General features: G+C 45.0%; 2 long non-coding RNA genes across 4 annotated transcripts in view; both read left to right on the forward strand.

Moving 5' to 3' along the window:
* Window positions 1-7,229, forward strand: part of LOC146180350 (uncharacterized) — a 41,586-nt gene extending 34,357 nt beyond the window's left edge. Inside the window, exon 4 of the long non-coding RNA XR_014700839.1 lies at window positions 7,016-7,229. This is a non-coding gene — a long non-coding RNA (uncharacterized LOC146180350). The remainder of the gene's footprint in view (window positions 1-7,015) is intronic.
* Window positions 7,230-9,375: 2,146 nt separating this feature from the next.
* LOC146180351 (uncharacterized) overlaps window positions 9,376-22,793 on the forward strand; it is a 45,091-nt gene continuing 31,673 nt past the window's right edge. For 2 of the 3 annotated variants that reach the window (XR_014700840.1, XR_014700842.1), the window contains exon 1: window positions 9,377-9,474. This is a non-coding gene — a long non-coding RNA (uncharacterized LOC146180351). Of the gene's footprint in view, window positions 9,475-22,793 lie in introns of all 3 variants that reach the window. The other variant, XR_014700841.1, reaches the window with a different exon arrangement.

Below are 22,793 nucleotides of genomic sequence, written 5' to 3' on the forward strand. Positions count from 1 at the left end.
TGCTTCCACTGCGGTGAACCAGGACATCTCTACCGGGATTGTCCGTATCGACGCCTCGGTCTCCACGGCTTCCGCATCGACTCGCCTCCTCCCCGGTTTGGTCAACGACCCCGATTTATTGAGGAGTACCTGGCGGAGCAGCGTTCATCTCGTTCGCAGCGTCAGCCCCGCTCCCCTTCGCCAAGGCGCTCCTCCTCGTTCACTCACGGTTCCTCGCGAGAGGACCAAGGCCGCTCGTCTAGCCCTGGTCGGGAAAACTGAAAACAGCGACCTTCGGGGGCGAGGCCGCTGGTAGTCGCTGCGTTGAAGACCTCCCGTCGTCGCCGCTTCGATCCGACCGCGAGCTGCTGGTACCGTCACATACGGAAGCAAAAAGCGTTTCTCTGGACATTCCGGTTATTTAGACGGTCGCACTACGGTCAATGCTTTAGTGGACACCGGTGCCGATTATTCAATTTTGAGTGGTCGCATGGCGACTGTTTTGAGGAAGGTGCTCACTGCTTGGCCAGGTGTGTGCCTTCGAACCGCCGGCGGTCATATAGTTACTCCAAAGGGGATGTGCACGGCTCGCATTCAGATTAACGGACGTACGTTCGTCATTAGTTGCGTTGTTTTAAGTGACTGCTCCCGTGACCTTATCCTCGGCATTGACTTTCTGCGGGAGTACGGAGCAGTTATCGACCTGCGAAATAGACTCGTCACGTTTTCGATGGGACAATCTACCGAACAAGATAGTAGCAGTCCTTGCAATAACGCACTTCGTGTTTCCGCTGAGAGCGTCTCGCTGCCGCCGCGAAGCAGTGCTCTTGTGGAAGTTACCTGTGACGATTTCCGTACCGGTGATGCTGTAGCGGAGGCGAACCATACACTCCTGCTTGCTCATGGCATTTGCGCTCCCCGAAGTTTATTGTCGTTTCACAATGGCCGGGCTGCACTCCTTGTCACAAATTTTTCTAATGAGTACCGACACTTGTTCCCGGGGACTGCTATCGCTTTTGCTGACCATGTTGCGCACGATCCGGTCTGTTTTGCATCCACGGCAGTAGAAACTAACGAGCCATCTCTTGACAACATCGACATTAACTGTCACTTGTCAAAGGAGAAACGGCGGGCTTTAGAGCAACTGCTGCTAGACTTCAAGCACTGCTTTGCTTCTTCCTCGAAGGTTCGTCAAACGCCCATCACACAACATCGCATCATTACTTATGACGACGCTCGCCCAATACGACAGCAGCCTTATCGTGTGTCTGCCAAAGAACGAGAAGCGATCCAGACGCAAGTTCAGGAGATGCTGGATGATGGTGTTGTGCAGCCTTCACAAAGTCCGTGGTCTTCACCAGTAGTCCTTGTCAAAAAGAAAGACGGCACTCTTCGATTTTGCGTCGACTATCGGAAATTGAATAATGTGACAAAGAAAGATGTATACCCGTTGCCGCGCATCGATGACTCACTGGACAGATTGCGGCGTGCGAAGTATTTTTCATCTATTGATTTAAAAAGCGGCTATTGGCAAATCGAAGTAGACGAAAGAGACCGAGAAAAAACCGCATTTGTCACTCCAGATGGCCTATATGAATTCAAAGTACTCCCATTTGGATTGTGCTCTGCCCCAGCTACATTCCAAAGGATGATGGACACCGTCCTCACTGGCCTCAAGTGGCAGATCTGTCTTGTGTACTTGGACGATGTAGTTGTTTTTTCCGAAACAATTGATCAACACCTCGAACGCCTTCGAGCTGTCCTGGAAGCCCTCCGTTCTGCTGATCTCACGCTGAAGCCCCAGAAATGCCACTTCGGGTATACAGAACTCAAGTTCCTCGGCCATGTTGTAAGCGCTGATGGGGTGCGCCCGGATCCCGATAAGACTGCTGCCGTCGCACGATTTCTCGTTCCAGCTAATAAGAAGGCTGTTCAGCGCTTCCTCGGCCTGTGCGCATATTATCGGCGTTTCATTGCGGACTTTTCTCAGATCGCAGAACCTCTGACGCGCCTTACAAGGAAGGACACCTCCTTTGTGTGGAACTCTGAGCAGCAGATGGCCTTCTCTTTGCTTCGTGAGCGCCTTCAAACATCCCCTGTTCTGGCGCACTTCGATGAAGCGGCTGACACTGAGGTACACACTGACGCCAGTAGTGTCGGTCTTGGCGCGGTCCTTGTTCAGCATCAAGACGGGTTTGAGCGAGTAATAGCCTATGCCAGCCGCACTCTCTCTCGTGCCGAAATGAACTATTCCACCTCAGAAAAGGAATGCCTGGCGGTCGTATGGGCTACTATGAAGTTTCGTCCCTATCTTTACGGCCGGCCATTTAAAGTCGTCACCGACCATCATTGTTTGTGCTGGCTGGCAAATCTGCGAGACCCATCTGGACGACTTGCACGCTGGAGTTTACGTCTTCAGGAGTTTGACATAACCATTGTTTACAAGTCCGGCCGCAAACACGAAGACGCCGACACGCTGTCACGAGCACCCGTTGACACTGGCGATACTACAGCCGATGACGATAGCGGTTTTCTAGGAGCCCTCAGCGCATCTGAGCTCAGGGATCGACAAAGAGCTGATCCAGACATCCTTCCACTCATCGATTATCTGGAAGGGCGTGATACGATTCTGCCTCGACACCTATCTCGGCACCTTGGTTCCTTCTGCATACGGCAAGGCGTATTGTATAAAAGAAACTCCCAGAGCCAAGACAGAACTTACCTTCTGGTAGTGCCATGCGAGCTCCGTGAGGATATTCTCCTTGCTTGCCATGATGAACCAACGTCTGGTCATTTGGGTTGCTCACGGACTCTTGCTCGAGTGCGCAACATGTATTACTGGCCAGGACTTTCCGCAGCAGTGAAACGCTATCTACGAAGCTGTCGCGAATGCCAGCGCCGTAAAACACCGCCCCAGAAGCCTGCCGGATTTCTCAAGCCCGTTAAAGTACCCCGCATTCCGTTCGACCAAATTGGAATGGATCTCCTTGGCCCTTTCCCTTTGTCGCAGGCCGGAAACAAATGGATAGTAGTCGCTACTGACTACCTGACTCGATACGCTGAGACAAAGGCAATCCCTCATGCCACAGCTTCCGAAGTAGCAGAGTTTTTCATTAACAACATAGTCTTGCGGCATGGCGCCCCTTCCTACGTCATTACCGACAGAGGGACAGCTTTCACATCACAGCTGATCGACCGCATATTTGAGCTGAGTTGCACGACCCATCGCAAAACCACAGCGTACCATCCACAAAGCAATGGCCTTACAGAAAGATTGAATAAGACGATTGCGGACATGTTGGCAATGTACGTCGATGTGCAGCACAAGACCTGGGACGAGGTGCTGCCGTACGTTACATTTGCGTATAATACAGCCTTACAAGAGACAACGCGCTTCACACCATTTCGACTTGTTTACGGACGCGAAGTTCAGAGCATGCTCGATTCCATGCTCCCGTGCCCAGATGATGACCAGCTATCCTCAGATGCCCAGCAATATGCCATCCGCGCTGAGGAAGCCCGCCAGCTCACCCGTGTGCACATTGGGCAGCAGCAGACCACTGACGCGCACCGTTACAACCTCCGGCACCGCCAGGTTGACTACAAGCCTGGAGATCAAGTCTGGGTATGGACACCAGTTCGCCGTCCAGGCTTGTCAGAGAAACTCCTTTCCCGCTACTTCGGGCCGTACAAAGTGTTGCGCCGTGTGAGTGACCTTAGTTATGAAGTTATCCCAGACGGTGCCACACAACCAAAACGTCGAAAGCACAGCTCGGACATTGTGCACATTGTGCGACTGAAGCCGTACTACCACCGATAGCGTATGGCCACCCGCTGTGACCATTTTCTTGCTTTTCACACCATTTTTACCGGCCCTTCTCATTTTTTTTCGGAGGGAGGGGGTAATGCCACCTAGCGTTGCCAGGTGGCGCATGACTGAGGTGTGAAAGGAGGACGAAGTTGAAGAGGACGACAAAGTGTCGCTTGCACGTTTGCGTCTGTGCTGCTGTGTTCTTGTGTCTGGGCTACCCCCTGCTATCATTGGTATCCTTAGTCACCGTGTACGTGACAATATAATCTGATGTGATGGAATAGCAACACATAAAAAATATTTTGCGCTTCAAATGCAAAAAATGTTCCGCCGCAGATGAGCAAAGCGCTTCTCGCGATGGTACCTTCAGTTCTCGGCCTTCCGGAGGCAAAGGTAGTAAGTGAAGCTCATGGAACGCAACATCACGGCTTCATGACTGCCAGTATCGTCCAAAAACTTGCAACGGAGTAAAAGCAGTGGGGACTAATTTTTTGTCCATAGTATAGAATTCTTGGGGAGGGGTCGCTACTCCCCCCCTGGTGCACAAGCGTACGTGAAAATGGCAGTAAGAACTTTTCAGTGCTACAGAACACTGAACTTAGCCCACAGATGTTACTGAAAAGAACATTCTACATTATGGTATCCTGGCATTGCTGCAACTAACCTAAGAGGCGAAAGATTGCAGACCGGTCATAAGTAAACACCATGGCGAGCTACGGAAACGAAAATACTTAGGGCCTTATTTTAACAGGCACAACGAAAATAGCTTGATCTGAAAAGCGAACTAGGGTTCAGCGCAATTTAATTTTATAGCAGCCAGGCAGTTTAGCCAAACGCGAATTAAGGCAATATCTTTTCGATGCCCCCTAGGGGAGTCAAAGGCCTATTTTTCCATGAATTTCACGTCAGCACATCCAATAGCACATCCTGAGGGAGAGTGCCGATCGGTGTTGAGGTTTAATTCACATGTAATGCGCATAATAAAACACCTCTGTAATAGCCGTGTTAACGAAATAGCGTTAGAAATACACCGGTTAAAATTGGAAGCAAGTGATTTCGCCGGGTTTGCGATGATAAGAGGACATAAATGCTGCTTTTATGAAACCGTTTGAGCTGGATATTGCCTTCTATGTCCGGGAATGAACTCCCGCCTATCGCAGAAACGGTAGCCACATTGAGGAATACACGGTATAGAGATGGCACGAAGGTGGGACATAAAGCAAACCAATTGATGAAGAGCTGACAGAGAGCCTCAGCCAGTCCTGTAGCGAATGCTTAGAAAAGACGAAATGTGTTTGTCTAATCAAGTCATCTTGTCGAGATGTTGCCTAAAAAAAGAACGACACTCTTCTCGCAACATTTTTCAGTTTTTCTTTTGTGCCTCGGAAGGTATGCGGCACTTGTGCAAAAATTCCCCTCTTCAGGCGCGACAGGGGTGGAATTCTAATCTGTGTCAGTCACGGTGTACCGTAAAAAGTGTAGATTAAAATCGAGATTGTAAACCGGCAGATGCAACAAAAAGAGATGCTCGTGTTCTACGATTAAGACATTAGCGATAAAATGGTGAATTATTGCGGCTGTATTATAATTATTCATTATTATTCTTAGATATCGCAAAGCATTTGGCAAGGCACTACACCAAAGCCTATTAGTAAAACTTGCCCTTTTAAATTTAAACCCTAATGTTCTAGACTATTAATGAATTTCTTGTTAACCGATCTTAGTTCATTTCTATTAACAATCACAGCTCAGGCATCCTGCCTGTAACATTCGGCATTCCGCAGGGATCTAAGGTCGGCCCGCGTTCGTTCTTAATTTACATTAATGAGTAGGCGCTACAAGTGATATGTAAAATTCGGACTTTCGCCGATGACTGTGTAACTTACCGTACTGTTACTAACAATTGTGATCAAATGGCCCTTCACAACGGCCTTACTCGTGTCTATGAATGCTGTAACAGCTGTTTATTGACGCCAAACGCCAAGTGCAAACTCGTCTCATTCCAGCGTCATCACAACCCCCTTATATGTATTCATATGCAGTTGATAAATCACCCATAGAAAGCGTTCAATTGTTCAAGTATCTTGGTGTAACCTAGTGCAGCGATATTTCTTGGCGAACACCCATCACCACATTATACCATCTGCAAACAGATCTCTAGGTTTCCTAAAACGTCATCTTTGTCATGCAGGCAGCACGTTAAACTTCTGGCTTATAAAACACTTATGAAACCTAAACTTGAGTAGGCTAGTCCAATCTGGAACCCTCACCAAATGTACCCAACAAATGCACTTGGATCGCGGTTCAAAACCGCGCTATCCACTTCATTGATTCTACATATTCGTATGCCATCAGCGGTTCATCTCTGAAGAATATATCCTGTATCGAAAGCCTCGAAGCTCACCGCCGCATCACGAGCCTTTGTTTGCTACACAAGTTTTACCACAGCACTCTGAATCAAGCACCTTAGATTACTCATCCGACCTGCATATCTCACCGGACTGCACATCCGTTTCAGATTGCCCGGCCCCTATCTCGTAATGCAACATTTTCATGTTCCTTATTTTCCCCGAACTGCTGTGGACTGGAATGCCCACCCCACCAACGTCGCCGCTATTATGTGTCCATCTTCTTTCTTACAAGCTGTAACTACTTTTATCGGAAGGGAATGACATCTATTTATTATTGTTGTATATATTAACCCACCCCTTATGTAATATCCCCGGAAAGGGGGTCCTTAAGGTGAATAAAGTGAAGAGAAGCAAGCGGAGACCTTCATTTTTCTGTAGACCTTATGGAACAATCGTGATAAATCGAACGAGAATTTCCTCATTTCTTTGAAAATATATAGTCGTTAATAGTAGATAACCAAAATTAATTTAGAGAACAACGCTTCGCGTATGCGGTGAAAGCTTATTGGGAGCAAATATGAGACTTTACGCACAATCTACGCCAAGGAGACTAATCACAGAAATATTAATTGAAAAACTAATAATGATCCTGTCAGGTTATAAACGTCCCTATCTTTACTGCCTTACTTTATATGCAGTTTAGTATGCATGAACAGTGGGTTTAGCTTGTGTATTGCAAGCCTGGTGCCATATCACTGAGTTGTCAATGTGCTCTTGCGATGCTGGTACGGCGCAACCTCGTACCATTGCTTTTGCGCAGCTTGTAATTGACTGGTGCACTTCGCTTGCCTTTTCCGTCCTGTTTCCACCACAGTGCAACCCACGGATACCAAATACCTGCCCTTTCGGCTGCAGATGTTTTCAACAGCCTGGCACCCCTTGGTCGAATATGTGCTTTAACTCGAAGGCCCAATTACCCAGCGGAATGAATCCGGCGGGCCTTGGACCCATTTCAACTGGATATGGGCGAAGAAAGCAGTGAAGATGAAGATGTCCATAGCCAATGAAAAGAAACATTGAGAAAAACATCGCAGTCTTCTGTTCTTGCTTCCATATACTGCTGCTAGGACAATTTTCTTTTCGAGTTCGTTTCTTAGTGCTACTTGTGGGCTTCCTAAAATATTTGTTGTGTGCTGCAACTAACCGAGCAATTGAAGCACAGACGTGAGAAAAACTAACCGACTTCAGAAGCATTTTGTTAGTAGGATGCTGTTAGGCACTAATGATTTCGGTTTGATGTAGTCTTGATTGGCGCTGCACATGTTGCAGCTAAAACCTCAGTTTAACATATTCTATCATCGCACACGGTCTTATCTCGCACACTTTTGTAGCATAGAGTGGCAGACTATCGCATTATGTGAAAGGCTATACCCAGACGATATAACGCCCCGCTTTAAGAAAGCCTACGATTGTTCCTGCGTAGATCAGGGATTGCAGGCCAGACTCGGAATCCAAGAGTAGCGACTTTGCGATGGACTGACTCGTTTCTGGCGCCGGAGGGGAGCGGTAGGTGATACCTTAGTGTCCGAAGGCGGCTTGGAAATTATTGTGCAATCACTTAACATTTAGTGTATTCATGCCAGGGCTACCTGCACAGAATGATACTCAAGCCAGCTTGACAGGGTCATACAGGCTATCTTAAAGTAGGAGAGTGTGAATATAGAAACACCAGAGGAAAACACTTGTAGGACAATCAAAGCTCCTCCTTTAAGGGTATGGCATGACAGTGTTATTAGGTTCCGATTGTAACTCCTCGTTTGCGTACATACGTTTTACTACTTGATTGATCACTAATACTTTGATTTGCGGCTCCATTATCTCACACATACACATGAGCACACAGTCGCAAACTGCCACATAATGGAAAGAACTGCCTAACAAAAAGCAGCCGGCTTTAGCCAAGCAAACCTAAGTCGGGGCTGCGCGGTCTGCAGGGAGTATATTCTTGCAGCTGCTGCTGATGATGATGATGCGGTCTAGTAGAAGAGTCTCTGACTCGAACAGTCAATGATACTATGTGGCGGCTTCCATCTATAAATACTGAAGGCAACACTTAAACTCCGGCTTTAAGGGCATGACGTGAGAGCGTAGGCTACCACGTAAATCCCCGCGTTAACAAAGTCGCATGAACGTTCGTAAGTGGCATAGGGGCACCGTGTCTCTCTCAGAATTCAAGGTTCTTGGCCGGCTGATTCTGATGTTGCCCTCCCGTATGAAAGGAGAGGCCCGAGTCGGTAGCTCCTGGCAAACGTAACGTTAAGCAAACCTATGTCAAGTCAATGCACGGCTGTCATGGCGTCTGTAAGCTACCGCCTGCTATCGAAATACTCGTAATTTTGCTCTTAAAACATCGAGCCAGCGGCCCCTGCTGACAGCTGCTGCTAACTCGTATGATGCAATCGATCTCCACACAACTCAGCGAGGAGTGCGTGCTAGAGCATGTTATTTGCCAACGACTATTTGCTAGCGGCATGCTCGTCATTTTTCGAACACAACCGGGGCCATAATGAGATTAGGTTAGTCACATTTTTTTTTCAAATTCGAACAAAAGCAATTTGGGTGCCCAGGAACCAAATTTAGGTGAGCACAGCTTAAACTAGGAATTTACCACTAAACTAAATATAGTCGAAATAATTTAGCAATAGTTCTGGTAAATTTCCGGCGAGATAAATCATGGGGGTGCCGGAGGCCAAGCATTTGGAATGCCTTACAATATTTGAAGGCCACTATTCAGTTGGCCATAATTGAATCAGGCAGGATACCAAATTTGGTCTAATTAAAATTTCAGGAGTACTGAGGGCCATGTTGAGGAGCGTAGACAGACACTTTATGCAAATAATTTCTCCGGACACATTTTCTGAAAGGTTTATTTGCACCTTGATGCTAATAATACTTACTCCTTAAAATGCTTGCCGCAGAGATTAACACCCAGTAATTCTTCGTGAAGAGCATTTTGACGAGTTTTTTGCCAATGCAAATATCTTGAAACTGCACTACTAGATCCATGTATTTGCAGATCTCTCCTCTTGCAGCTTTTAGGTTGCTCTGCTGACGCTCCAAAAGGCAACGGTTTGATTTTCGACGGCATTTTAACTGCTCCTTGGGAACGCTGGACAAAATTTAAAAGGAAAGTCTCAGAAGCTATGACATTTACGAGATAAGGCGCTTTTCGAATATTTAGTGCTTGCTTCACGAATAAAGGTCATGTCAAAGAACGCTGCACTTCTGTTCTCCCGATGTAGGTGAAGCGGCACGGGCGCGACATCGTTAAAGGTGAACTTTTTGTCTAGGAAAAACTTTGATTGTTCGTATATTCACCACTAACATAAAGAAATGAACCCCGCACATTTTGTGCGGAGTTACTTGATGTGTGTTTTACCGTTTACTTGTGTGTGAACTAAACCATGTCTGTATTCTTCCTTGATAAGTCTCGCATGTTTAGCGTGAACCTTGGCTTTTATTGAGCTTATTACATCTGAATTGCAAGTACAGCGGTGGCTGAGTGCCATTCGATTTGAGCTGATGGCCCAAATTCAGATATTCAGATATTCTTTATTTCTCTTTCAAAAAATGAAAGAAGGAACTGCGACAAAAGGCGGTTAGGCCTGACGGGGTCACAGTTCCCCATACAGTTCACAGCGGCGCGCAACACGGAAAACAAACGATAACAGAACATTACAGCAAACGTGGTAATTAATCATACTGGAGTAAAACCTAAAAAAAAGGAACAGTGTACACTGTACACTCAAAAAGAAACAACAGCATATGGCACACAAAACACGGAAAAGGAAAAAAAAATTGTACAGTAACATAACATGATGAAAATTTGCATTTGTCAAATACAAAACCAGACTAAACAATTATTCCACTTCGGAGAGTATCAACTGCTTTTTTATTTCTCTTTTAAATCTGCGTTTAGAGAGATTGAACATTGAACATAGGGATGGGTTTTTGAGAATAGTTGGAATCTGGTAATTAAGCTTCTGTTTACCGTAATTTGTCCTTGTTTTTGGGACGAGGTTTCTGTGTTGTCTGAGAGGATATTTAGTAGGAAATCGATTAGGAGAGACGGAGAAAAGCCTATTGCTATGGATATGTTGTAACAAGCGGTATGTGTAGACTCGGTTAGCTTGAAGTAGATTATGTTTTTGGTATAGAGGTGATGTTGGTAAGTGTTCCGGTCTTCCATGATAACCCTCAATAGCCCGGAGTGCCTTTTTTTGCAGAATCAAAAGCTTGTGATAATTGCTATTTGTTGTGGTGCTCCACACCAGTGCACAATAAGATAACTTAGAAAAAAATAGAGCATAATACATAGATACTTTTAATGAAACAGGTAAAAGGTCGCTGGTCCTGTAGAGACAGCCAACAGTTCTGCTAAAATCTGTGGCAAGTTTAGAAATATGTGTATTCCAGGATAGGTGTTCATTGAACCACACACCGAGAAACTTCTGAGTGGTTACCTGCTGTATTTGTTTGTTAGCATACCTTATATCAAGTGAGTAATGGATTGGGGCGTTGATAGGTCTGAAAATAATATAACTAGTCTTGGACAAGTTTAAGCTAAATTGATTTGCCTGCATCCAAGCGTGCAATTTTACCATGTAGTCATTTACAGTAGTTTCTAAATCTGGTAGAGTTCGGGCTGTGAAAAATATATTCGTATCATCAGCATACATGACCAAACCAGGTGAATCAGGTATGTTACAAACATCATTTATGTAAACTAAAAATAAAAGTGGGCCTAAAATAGATCCCTGCGGCACACCTTGAGTAACACTCAAGAAATCTGAAACAAAATTATTGCATTTGACATATTGAGGTCTGTTGCTCAAGTAACTTCTAAGCAGGCTCAAGGAAGTACCTCGTATTCCATACCTAGTTAGTTTGCCTAAAAGAATTTCATGCTGCACGCAATCAAAAGCTTTTCGGAGGTCCAAGAACAAACCAAGTGTATATGCTCGGGACTCAATGTTGTCAATAACTTTCTCTTTAACAGCAAGTAAGGCTTGTTCGGTCGATCTATTCTTTAAGAAACCATACTGGGACGGGTTAATTATATTATGAGCACTGAAGAACTTTTCCATTCTGCTGTGAATGGCTCCTTCGAATACCTTAGAAAATACAGATAATACGGAAATTGGTCGATAATTCGTAACATCATTTCTATTTCCTCCTTTATATACTGGGCACACCCGGGCTATTTTTAGTTCATCTGGAAACACACCGCTGGTGAAAGTTAAATTTATAATATAAGCTAGAACGTCGCAAATTGATACCGATACATACTTTAACGGTATGGCTTTGATGCCGTCATGGCCGGCGGAAACATTGTTTTTTATTTTACCAATATAAAGAGCTACTTCTTGTGGAACCACAGGCAATAGCACAATAGAATTAGATAAAGGTTCAATGAGGTCACGCATGGAGGGGTTTGATAAAGATTGATCAAAAGGGGGTGTACCAGCTTCAATGAAAAAGTGGTTTATGGTGTTTACTATATCAGTTCCACTGGTCTTGGAATCAGATATAAGAATTTCTGCGTTATCTCTGCACTTCTGCTTGTTTAGTAATTCGTTTATCTCATGCCAAACTTTCTTGCGGTCGTTATATATTCTCGAGAAGCGTTCTATATAGTAAGCAGTTTTTGCTGCCTTGAGTTCTTTGTCTAATTTATTTCGGAATTTCTTGAACTCAGTAAAAAGGTTTGCATCACGAGTGCATACAAAGTTATGGTACATTTTATTTTTAACCTGTATTCGTTTATATAACTGCTTATTGACCCATGGCTTTCTGGACTTTCGAAAGCTCTGCTTAACTTGAATTAAAGGAAATGCAGCATTATAACATTCAGTGAACTTTGCAAGAAATGTAGTATATGACAAGTTGACATCAGATATGTAATATATATTGTCCCAACTAGTGTTTTCGATTAGAGTTCGAAATTTAAAAAGGATTGTCTCACTAATATCCCTAGTTACCTTCTCGGCGCTTTTGGATACAATTTTATTGTGGTTCATAGGAAGAAAACAAAAAATCGGGATGTGGTCGCTAATTTCAGAAGATAACAGGCCAGCCTCCGTTTGAGGAGACATCGTATTTGTGACACAAACATCCAAAAGAGAAGCTGTATCAACGGTAACTCTAGTTGGTATAGATATAGCATTTATACAACCATAAGATGCTATAATGTTATTGAATTCATGTGTGTTACAATCAGCATGCATTAGATTAATATTAACATCACCCATTATTACAAAAGGCAACCGGAAATTGGCGAGATAGAGCAGTAAACTTTCAAGAAACTTTAAAAAATGCCGTTTTTTCCCAGCAGGAGGTCTGTATATCACAACCACAATGATATCGGACAGTGACACAGCTAAACACTCGACATTGGGATCTATCATCTATCATTGTGAGTTCGATACCAGTATCAGCGGCCCCACTTGGATAGACATGAAATACAAGAGCACCCGTGCACTGAGCGATGTAAGCATAATACTTCAAGGCCCTGACTAAGGGTAGTGCGCCTCATAGTCCGAATAAAGCTTGAGACGTTGTACGCCCCCATTTAAAATTTTACGAATCCGAGTTTGGCGAAACCCGGCTTTAAAATTGAAGTGTTTTTTACGTGGCGTTAGCGAAGCGATGACATACCATCAAAACAAGCGTCATTAAAGGAATGAAAAAATAGGACAGTGAACTTGTTAGACAATAAACATAAGGGAAAATCACTGGCTCCGAAGGCATATATACATTTCGGTGTCAGCAATGTGTTCCGCAAACAGTAGCTTTTTTTTACATTGATCTTCCGTTCATGAGCTGCGATATATCACACTATTGTTCCAGATTTATTGTTCGATCGGCTGCTTGCTTTCATTCAGGCATGTCATACAGCCATGTATCATCATCAGCCTGATCATAACCTCCATATGGTAAAGACACCTCCCATATTCCCTCAGTTAATCCGGTCGTATCTTAGGTGCATCCACTGTATCCCTGCAAAATGTCTTAACATAATCCGTCCAACTAATCCTTGCTACTCATACCTTCCCTTAGAGTCCAGTTTGTTACTCGCAGAGACCATCGGTTATCCTTCCTTCGCAAATTATGTTAATAACTCCAGTTTGTTCCCTGACCCACTCTGCAAGGTGCCCATGTCTTAACGTAACACCTAACCTTTTCCGTTCTCTCTGCGTTGTCCTCAAATTCACCAAAAAACTTTTCGTTAGCCTCCACTTTTCAGCCCAATAGGTGAGTGCAGGTAAGATGCAACAGTTGTATACCGAGCAATACCGATAAGCTGGCAGTCATGATCTGCGAGTGCTCGCTAAATGCGTTCCACCCTAATCTGATTCTTCCAATAAATTTCATGTCGTAGTCCACCTCTGCAGATACTACCTGTCCTAAGTAAACATATTCCTCTGCAGCTCCTAGCGCTTCATTACCTATGAGTGATTGAAATCTAAGGTGGCCCTGATCCTATTAGATATTGCCTTACTAACTACCTTCATAGATAACGTACAGTAGATGGATCGTTCCGCAGTTTTTTTATGTACTTATGTCCTTTCTATTACGATATAAAAAATTAGCGATCTTAGAAGATTCCGGTACTGTCGAAATCATGAGTCATTTCGTAAACAGGGTGGTCAATTTTTCAAGCACGATATCCCCTTCGTGCTTCAACAAACCTGATCCTCCTCAGCTGCTTTCCTCCTTTTCGTAGCTCCTAAAGCCTCCCTAAACTAGTCCTTCGTTGCTTGTTGCGAATGACTATAACGGGCCTGCCGCCTACAGAGCGGATTTAAATGTGGATTGAAGTGTAAAGCAAGTTTGCGATTCAGTAGCAAACACAAAAATTTTAGGTGTAAAAACTTCTGTCTTGAAGGGAGTGTGTGATTGTTGTTGGACGTTGTGAGAGGAGATATCGAATCTGTACGACCGTATGCAGAATGAATAAATAGCACTGCTCTGTGCAAAATTCTTTCTAATGCATCGTGGTTGTGTTTAGTAAATGAGTGCCAAATAATGCAAGCATATTGTAGTTTCGGACGGATGAGAGAGGTATATGCTAGGTGTTTGGCCTGTAGTAATGCGTCTTTAAGCTTTTTCCAGTTGGCACCGAGACGCCAAGTGTTCCCTACGTCTCTGCGTCCTCGCGCATAACAACACGCCTATTTTGTGCAAAGCAGACGCGAAATGTTACGAGGCCAGGAATTCTCCAACTGTCCTTGTCTCACGAAAGGCGGAGATGTACAGGAGACACAAGCTCAGTCTTGTGATCCCAAAACCAACCAAATATAAGTGAGTTCAGAGTTCGGAATGCCGAAGAGAGCGGCATAGCTGTACGGGCCACAAACAATAAATTACTGCGAAAAATAATTTTAACTAAGTAAGCTCGCCCCGCAGTGGAAGGAGCTTCGATCTGATTGCGGCTACCTGCTGTGCTGTTGTGGCTACAATGTGTTGCCACGTGCGCGGCAAAACACCGCATGCTGAGAACGTGAGACCTAATATATTAATATGGTCGACTCAAGCTTGTGGATCCGGCATCGAGTCTGGGCGTTGGGCTACACGTAGCGGCTGACTCTTCGCTTCGTTAAGGCGTTCCCCAGATAGTCGGCAATACTCGTCATACCCTTGCCCAAAGCCCACTAAGCTATCTGCGCTGTGTAGTAGAAGCGTGACATCATCTGCACTAGCTATGAGCTTGGCCTGCGCCGAGCCCAGCATCGGAAGACCGCGCACAAATCTCACGCCTTCCAGGCATCGCAGCACCTGATCAGGGGCCAGCGCGAAGAGTACTGGCGAGAGTGGGCTGCTATGCTGTACACCCCTGGTCGCTGAGAAGCCAGGCGTTGTCACCCCATTGAGGAGGATATAAGCTATGGTGCGTCTATAGGCAACCTGCAATGGAGTTTGCTGAGACATGTGGCGCCGCCTGGCGGCCGACGGGGGCTGATACTGAGGCGGCGCAGAAGCTGACGCCGTGCATGTTGCGGCCGCTATGTTCCTTTTGCGTTCGCGTTTTGTTATCCCAGTGAGTGTAATTTACTCATTTTGTGACTTCAATGGTTTCGTGCGATGTTTCAACTACTACGGATGTGAGCAAGGATAAAAATAAGCGCAGGGGCGACGAGAAAGACTTCCATAATTGGGAACACAGCGCAGAACGGGACGCAACATAAGAGAACGAAGGTACACAGGACGCAGCGCTGAACTGACAACTTTTATTTTATTTTTTTTCCTGCTCCGTGTTCCCAATTATGGATTTGAACCAACTAGCCCAACAGCAAGTGTTGCTGAGAAAGACTTCCACAATCGCGAAAGAAACTTAAGCACCGCTTGCTGGGAGAACCTGAGGAGAATGATGAGAGAAGTGAATGGTGGCTGTGATAGAGTAATGTATCTGAAATTCGTTTTATTATGGATCCAATGGCGCACAGACGCCATTAAGACGATTGCCCGTTGAGCGGAGGAAACGGTATAAACTTCTGACTCGGGGAGTCGCACGGTGGTTGGGGCACTCTCCTCAGTACGCGCTCCGCGCTGTAAAATCTGGCGTGTACTGGTATATGGTGTGCAAGATCGAGTGGCATTGTCCTTTTAAAGGACGTAACGTCCAGGTAAGCAACACAGTCGCGCAGCCGCAGCATCGAATTTCAGCCGCGTTTCATCGGAGGCGATATAAAGAAAAAATGCTCGTGGATCTGTGAACCGGATTTCGAATGCGGTGTCTATTCGGAACCATAGAGCCTTTGGAAGCCTTGGAAGCCACAAAGCCTTGGAATATATTCAAAACCTCCAATTACAGATTTGAATAGGCATATGTATCTGTAAATTAGTTCCTAAGGTGATGAAAAAGTCGGAGTTGGGGAGTTTGGCGGCCCGTGATACCGTGTACGCGGAGCATGGAACTTTGTTCTATTGTTCCGCGCCAAACATTTCTTGCATCGACTGCTCAAGCTGCTCAAGAGTTTTTTCTCCCAGACGATAGACCGTTCCATCATTAGTAGCAACAGTAAAAAATCATAACTCTAACGACCTTATTTACGGGAGCTTTGCTGTTGAGTGCCAGCATTTCCCTCCGGATTTCCCAAGCTTGAGGTACGGAGGTACAAAATGCATGCCAGTTGCTGTTGTTAAGAGCATTAGTTTTCAAACGATGTAGGAGACCACCTGCTCCCCGCCCCCGGCACGCAGGCCTATGGGACGGAGGCCTGGGCCTCCGCGACTAAATGCCAGGTTTCGTCGATGACGCACGCTACAACCGCTTAGTGCTTGCAATCGCCACGACATCCGTAGCGGGTACCGCACCACGCCTCCTGTAACCTCCGCAGCACTGCCGAAAGGTGCACCACGAAGACAAGTGTTCGACATGGTATTAAACTCTAAAGCTAAACCGCGAGGAAGTTATTGTGCTACTGTAATCAAACAGCAAGAACAAAACAAGAAGTAACGGCGATCGATCTTTTCTGAGGTTCTCTCTGCACTTTTAATGTTTGGGTATGAGGTGTGAACGCAATAGGTAAATGAAAAGCTACATTTACAACATTTTTCATTCATTTAATGATTTCTTAATTCATCATCACATATCCGACTGATGCCCTGAAACAATGAATTTCGCTACAAAAAAAAAAAAAAAAATCTCCGTCTACTCACGCGAAATTCAAAGTTGTGCACGCGGATGTTCCGTCGCGAGCAGCGCGCACTTTGCGGTGACGTCGACACTGTTCACGTTCTAAACATGACCATTCTCGAACAGGCGGTGTCCTTTCGCCAGTATTGGTTTTCGGAAGTAGCTCTGAAGACATTCGATTGCCTTAAAACCGCCGAAAATTAGAGCCGAGATGCCCCACGCCATACAACGCGAACGCGACCCGACCGCGCCGGCCGCCTCAGATTACTTGGTGCCGCCGTTGGCGGCGCTGAACGCTGCAACTCCACTAGCGCCGGCTTGCCACTGCAGGTTGCCTATAGAGACGACTGAGAAGTCCGTGAAGGTGCGTGGGAGGTTGTAACACCCCCGAGGTGTCATCATGTATTGGTGCTCCAAGTGGTCGAAGGCTTTCTCCTGGTCAAGGTTAAGGTGCCTGTAGCCGCGCGAGTATCAGTGTATGCTGTAAGGTGACGAAAAAGTGTCAGAGGGGCGAAAACGGAGCGGCCAAGAACTGACGACGATTGAAATATTCTTATAAAGTTTTGGAGAAAAGGGTTCATGTGCTTTACGAGTAAAGCTGTCAGGATCTTCTGTATTCAGACGGGGGATTGGATGTAGCTCTGCTGTGCTCCCGGTCTGGGCAGCAACGTAATGCGGCCTTCACCAAAATAAATTGGCAACAATTCTTCATTGAGTGCAGAGTTCAACTGCAGGATAAGATTTTAGATCTGTTGCAAATTCGCGTGGTAAAATTCGACAGGCATGCAATCTAATCCCGGAGAAACATCGCTTTTTGTGCCCCATATGGTATTGCACACTTCATCTGTGGTAGCCAGGCAAATAATCGATCCCGCGTCTTCATCAGAGAGGCGCGGGAGAACCGACGAACCGACCCGGCCTCTGTAACCTGTGAAGTGTACTCTGGACAGATGTCGAACTGCTCTGAGGAAAATAGGTTGGAGAAAAAGTTCCAGAACACGTACGCGCTCGATGTCGCACCCCTCGGAACTCTTCTCCCCGTCTTCCTTCAAAGCGGACGCAACGTATTTGGACCCCTGTTTCGAGACTTTTGCATCACGTGCTAGACGCAACACCTCCGGGTCTGTGATGAACGTGTGAGAGTCGCTGAGTGCACTGCGGTTCTGGAGTAATGGCACAAAAGGCATGAATAGAGGTCTCGCTGCAACTGGAGGTAGGCCTAAGTTTCATGCGTTCGCGAGCCCCCTAGCTTTACTACTCCGCCTGTCACATGCCGCTCCCACTTTATTGTTAGTCAGCTGCGGTGTCTAGAGGAGATGAGCTTTCTTGAGCCACTGGGTTCGTGCCACATTGCTTCATTTACCTTTACATCATGCAGTTCTGTGTATTTAGGAGTATTACATGTTTCAGAAGGTTAGATTAGCAGAAGAAAGAGGGAAAAATATTGAATAAAAATTCAGGCCGCCAAGAGCCCTCTAGCCGTTCCCTCTAGCTTGGCCCGTTCTACCAGTTTTAACGGATCGGCGGTTGCATGGACAGCAGAGCAGCCTCCCAGCTGGAGGGCGTGGGATGCTTGATGGGAAGAACGCGGACGAGATGTGGACATTCTCATAGGTAATAGTAGAGTGTGAGTGGTGTATCGTTTCAAGTGATGCGTGGCAACGACGGAAGTGGTGGAAAATCATATTGCAGTCAAGAGGATTAATGAGGGTGTATACTGAAGGTTTGGGGAGGCCATCCGCTGTCGCCCGGGAGCTCAATGCTCGGGCAAACGCACGAACGCGCTCACTTCCGGGGATGTCCTCGTGCCAGGGCACCCATGTGATGGTGGTGGGATCGAGTGGGTATACGAGCGGACGAGTGGGGGAGGGTCCCTTAGGGAAGATATCGGTATGCTGTTTGGGAGTCTGTGCATATCGTGGTGTGCTGAGTGTGCAGTAGACGGATGTGATGTGAGCTAACAGAGCACAAGTTTATGGCATGATTTATCTAATGCCATCTCCATCGGTTTCCGTGACTAGTAGTCTTCATATGGGCATTTTGGGAAGTACTGGCAGCAGTCGCTCGCTGGGGCGCTTATGAAGTAACCTTTAAACCTTTAAGCTTCTTGCCGTGTGTTTTCTTTCTTGTAATAGCTATTCAAAATTATTCATGCTTACAAGTTGCAAGGCTTCATGGCCGTTTTAGGTGCTTTACGATAAACATATCTTGTATGGACACTACTCACACCACAGGTTTTTGTCTTCTTCCATGTGTGCTTTGAACGGAGGCAATCAGTTCAATATTTAATTATTTGCTTCTAAACTTTCACATGTGCCGCAGAAAACGTGGTGGATTTCGCTGGGTTACGAGCCTTGGAATCCCTTTGTTTTTCTATTGAATTTTATCCTCTAAAGTGTTATGGCATGGCTTTAGACAGCTTAGAAGAAAGCAGAACCTCAGACGGGGCTGTCAAGCAGCATAAAACTTTCTGCAATTTGCCGCTGTTCGCACGCTGCACTGAGGTTTAACGGAATAGTCAGAACAAAACTTTTGATGCCAGTTTCTTTCTTTGAAAATGCATAAGACACTAATTTACTGTACATGAACCACCATGAAGAATTCACGTATACTAGAAAAATAATTTATTATTGGATTTAATTCCTCCGCCAGTATCGATTTCAGTTGAGAGCTGTGATGTCACAGGCGTGTTTTGGTCAATAAGTGATAAAAAATTAAAAAGAATAATCGATGCTTTTTCTTATTTCGTGATTTACCTTTTGCGCGGGTTTCCGTACGAATTGCTGTGAATTAAAATGAACAAAGGAACGAACGTACTGAAGTGTTTGTACGCCTCACATGACCTCTTTGATGTCACAACCGTTTAGCCAGCTGAAGATCAGACTTCATGGCGGAGGAAACATTTAAAAATTACCAATTTTTTGCGCAATTCACGTGGCTATTAACGTTCACTAATTTGTTGCGTTTAGTTGCAAGACGCAATACACAGCGACAACTTGATGTCGTTGCTTTCTTAAATTGCACTTATGGAGAGGGTATCACTTTCAGTCCATCGAGTTTCAGCACTGAAATTCTAGAAAATATCTTATTGTTCGTGGGGCGAGCTTTGACTTGTCTGTAGCAGATATTTTCATCTGCATCGCTGCTGGCCTACGTGGCAGAGATCGTTCCATGTCTGCATTTTCCTGTTTCGTCTACAACCGAAATCCGCAGTGAATGCTTCAAACTTCAGAAAGGATTGGGTGAGCAGGACGGATAACAGCGCAGCTGCTGCAGTTTCGCTGTAACTAGTGGACAGGGCTGACTGCGTAGGAAGATTTTTTTATTGGCACGCCTAATCTGTTAATGTTGGTTCGTGGAATCTCCAACAGTATGCTGCTTGTGGGAAAGTAGTTTAGCATATTATTTTGCACATTGGATGTAGCCTGCCTGCCGCCATTTTTCGTGCCTACGTGTATGGTTGGCCGATGTGTCATGCCTGTCGCCGATAACAGCCCGGTCATTAAGCGATATCTAATGTGAGGAAATAGCTCATATCATGAGGGGCTAGTTAAATAGCGGTGATAGAGATTATTCTAGAGTACTACCGCTCACCCCTGCGTGCCGCGTACTTCCGCACAAACGTGCACAGAACGTTTGGGCAGGCCTCTCGGCCAGGAACGATCTTGGGCATACGAGAGACCTTAGTGCTTTCACGATGGCTAGGACAGCGCCGCATTATGTTTAGGAAAATTTGTCAAAGCTATGTGCAGAAGTCAGGTGAATCGATTTTGTCGCCTTCTAAGCAGACGACAGACCCACGTTATGCTCACCGCCCTCATGACGTGTACTTAAAGCGTTGAATTCCAGTTATTAGTACACTCTGCGCCAAAAGGGATGGGCAGGCTTTGAAACTTGGCACCACAGCATGAGCTGCTCTGTTACTCGTGACAGTGATGGATGCCCGACGCGATGACGCGTTACTTCAGCTCCGATTGAGTGCATCTTCCGGTGTCGAGAAGTCTCGAAACGCACCCTCGCTGCGGCTGCCTCCGTAAAGCAGATAGTAAGTCCGGTTGATAGCTGTGGTGACGAAGGCGCTGCACTTCAGAACCTTCGTTATCAAATCTGTTGAGTCGTTCGTGACTTTCTCATGCAGCTCTGCGTCACGATCATGCGCGATGTCCTAATATCGCACTAGCTGCCGGTGCTGCACTTCGTGAGTTCTTCGACGATGCATGCCGTGCTGCGCCCCTCCGCCTTCCTTTTTTTAAACGATGGCTTATACAATTCGTTCGGTCGAGAAGTCGTCGGCGTCGGTATAGTAGTAGTAGTCGGTTTAGTAGTAATTGTCGGCATCGCTTGTCGGAAATAATATAGGGCTGCGTCAAAAAAAATCGTTGTGGTAACTCTGGATAACCATGGTTGAAGAGCAATAGCAACGGCAGGAGCTTCTCGTCCCTGCTACATTATTCCCTTATCACGCCCTATCAGTGTAGGGTGTTACATGATTGGGGATACTTACGCTCATCCTTTAAGAGCATGACGCGAGAGCGTAAGCGACCAGACCACATATAAATGAGACGGATTCAATGCTGCTGAACCGAATGTGGAGCGAAAGCATTGACTGCGAGTGACCGAGTGTTCTTCATGTTCTTCTAGTTCTTGTGCTTTGCTTCTTCTGCTTCTACTTCTTGTTCTTCTTCTTCTTCTTCTTCTTCTTCTTCTTCTTCTTGTTCTTGTTCTTCTTCTTGTTCTTGTTCTTCTTCTTGTTCTTCTTCTTGTTCTTGTTCTTCTTCTTCTTCTTCTTCTTCTTCTTCTTCTTCTTCTTCTTCTTCTTCTTCTTCTTCTTCTTCTTCTTCTTCTTCTTCTTCTTCTTCTTCTTCTTCTTCTTCTTCTTTTTCTTCTTCTTCCTCTTCTTCTTCTTCTTCTTCTTCTTCTTCTTCTTCTTCTTCTTCTTCTTCTTCTTCTTCTTCTTCTCCTTCCTCTCGGCTGTTCAAGGCCAAACGTAGCCCTTCCTGGAACGACGCGACGGGCCGAAACCTGGCGCAGTATCGCAATAAAACTCGCATCATTGTGATTTGTAGTTTTAATGATTAATCAGTGATTGATGTGTGGTTACTGATGACGATTAATAAAATATTTGTAACTGAGTGATTAATTGATGAAATAAAGAAGTGAAACAGATTTAAAAAGAACAGGAAAAAAAGGAGCTTAGTTCGGTCAAAATGAGAATACAATTGCTTGAAAATGCTGATTAACAAAATATTGCCCGTAATTGATCAATTTATTACTTGCAAGAAATTAAAAATTGGAAAAAGGGGGTTGAAAGGTGCCAAGTCCTCAGAATAAAAGCACAATACTTAATAATGCAAATTAGGAAAATTTAGACTGTGTGAATGATCGCAATATTTATTTAAGAATGAAAAAAGGGGAAAAGAAGGTTCAAAGGTGTAAAAACACTCAGAAATAAAAGCAAATTCTTCATCGTCCCAATCTATAAAATTTAGTGTGCAACTCATTAATTAATTATGAAGATAATAGAAGTAAAAAGTGGTAAATGGGAATTCAAAATTGTCAAAAAGCTCAGAATGGAAATGCAATGATAGATGATGCTGTAAAGAAGGTTCAGTGTATGTAACGGGTCAGTAAAACGTGATTCAATTGTGTTAAGTGCACAAAACGAGAACGAAAAGCTTTATGATGGTAATTAAGAAAACTTGGAGTGTATAATTGATGAAATGTTTAATTTCAAAAATGATATGAAAATAAAAAAGGGGTTCCGAATGTTTCAAAATGATCAGAAGAAAAAGACAATGCTTCATGAAGCTCATTAAGAAAAAGTAGGTATGTAATTGATCAATTGATAATTGAAATAAATAGAAAGGAAAATTTTAACAAGGAGGTTTAAAGGTATTCAAATGCTCAGAATAAACAACCAATGTTTATAATAAGTAACAAAATTTGGTAGTGT

The sequence above is a fragment of the Amblyomma maculatum genome, chromosome 9 (assembly GCF_055883805.1).
Source record: "Amblyomma maculatum isolate TAMU_Amacu chromosome 9, ASM5588380v1, whole genome shotgun sequence".
Lineage (NCBI taxonomy): Eukaryota > Metazoa > Arthropoda > Arachnida > Ixodida > Ixodidae > Amblyomma > Amblyomma maculatum.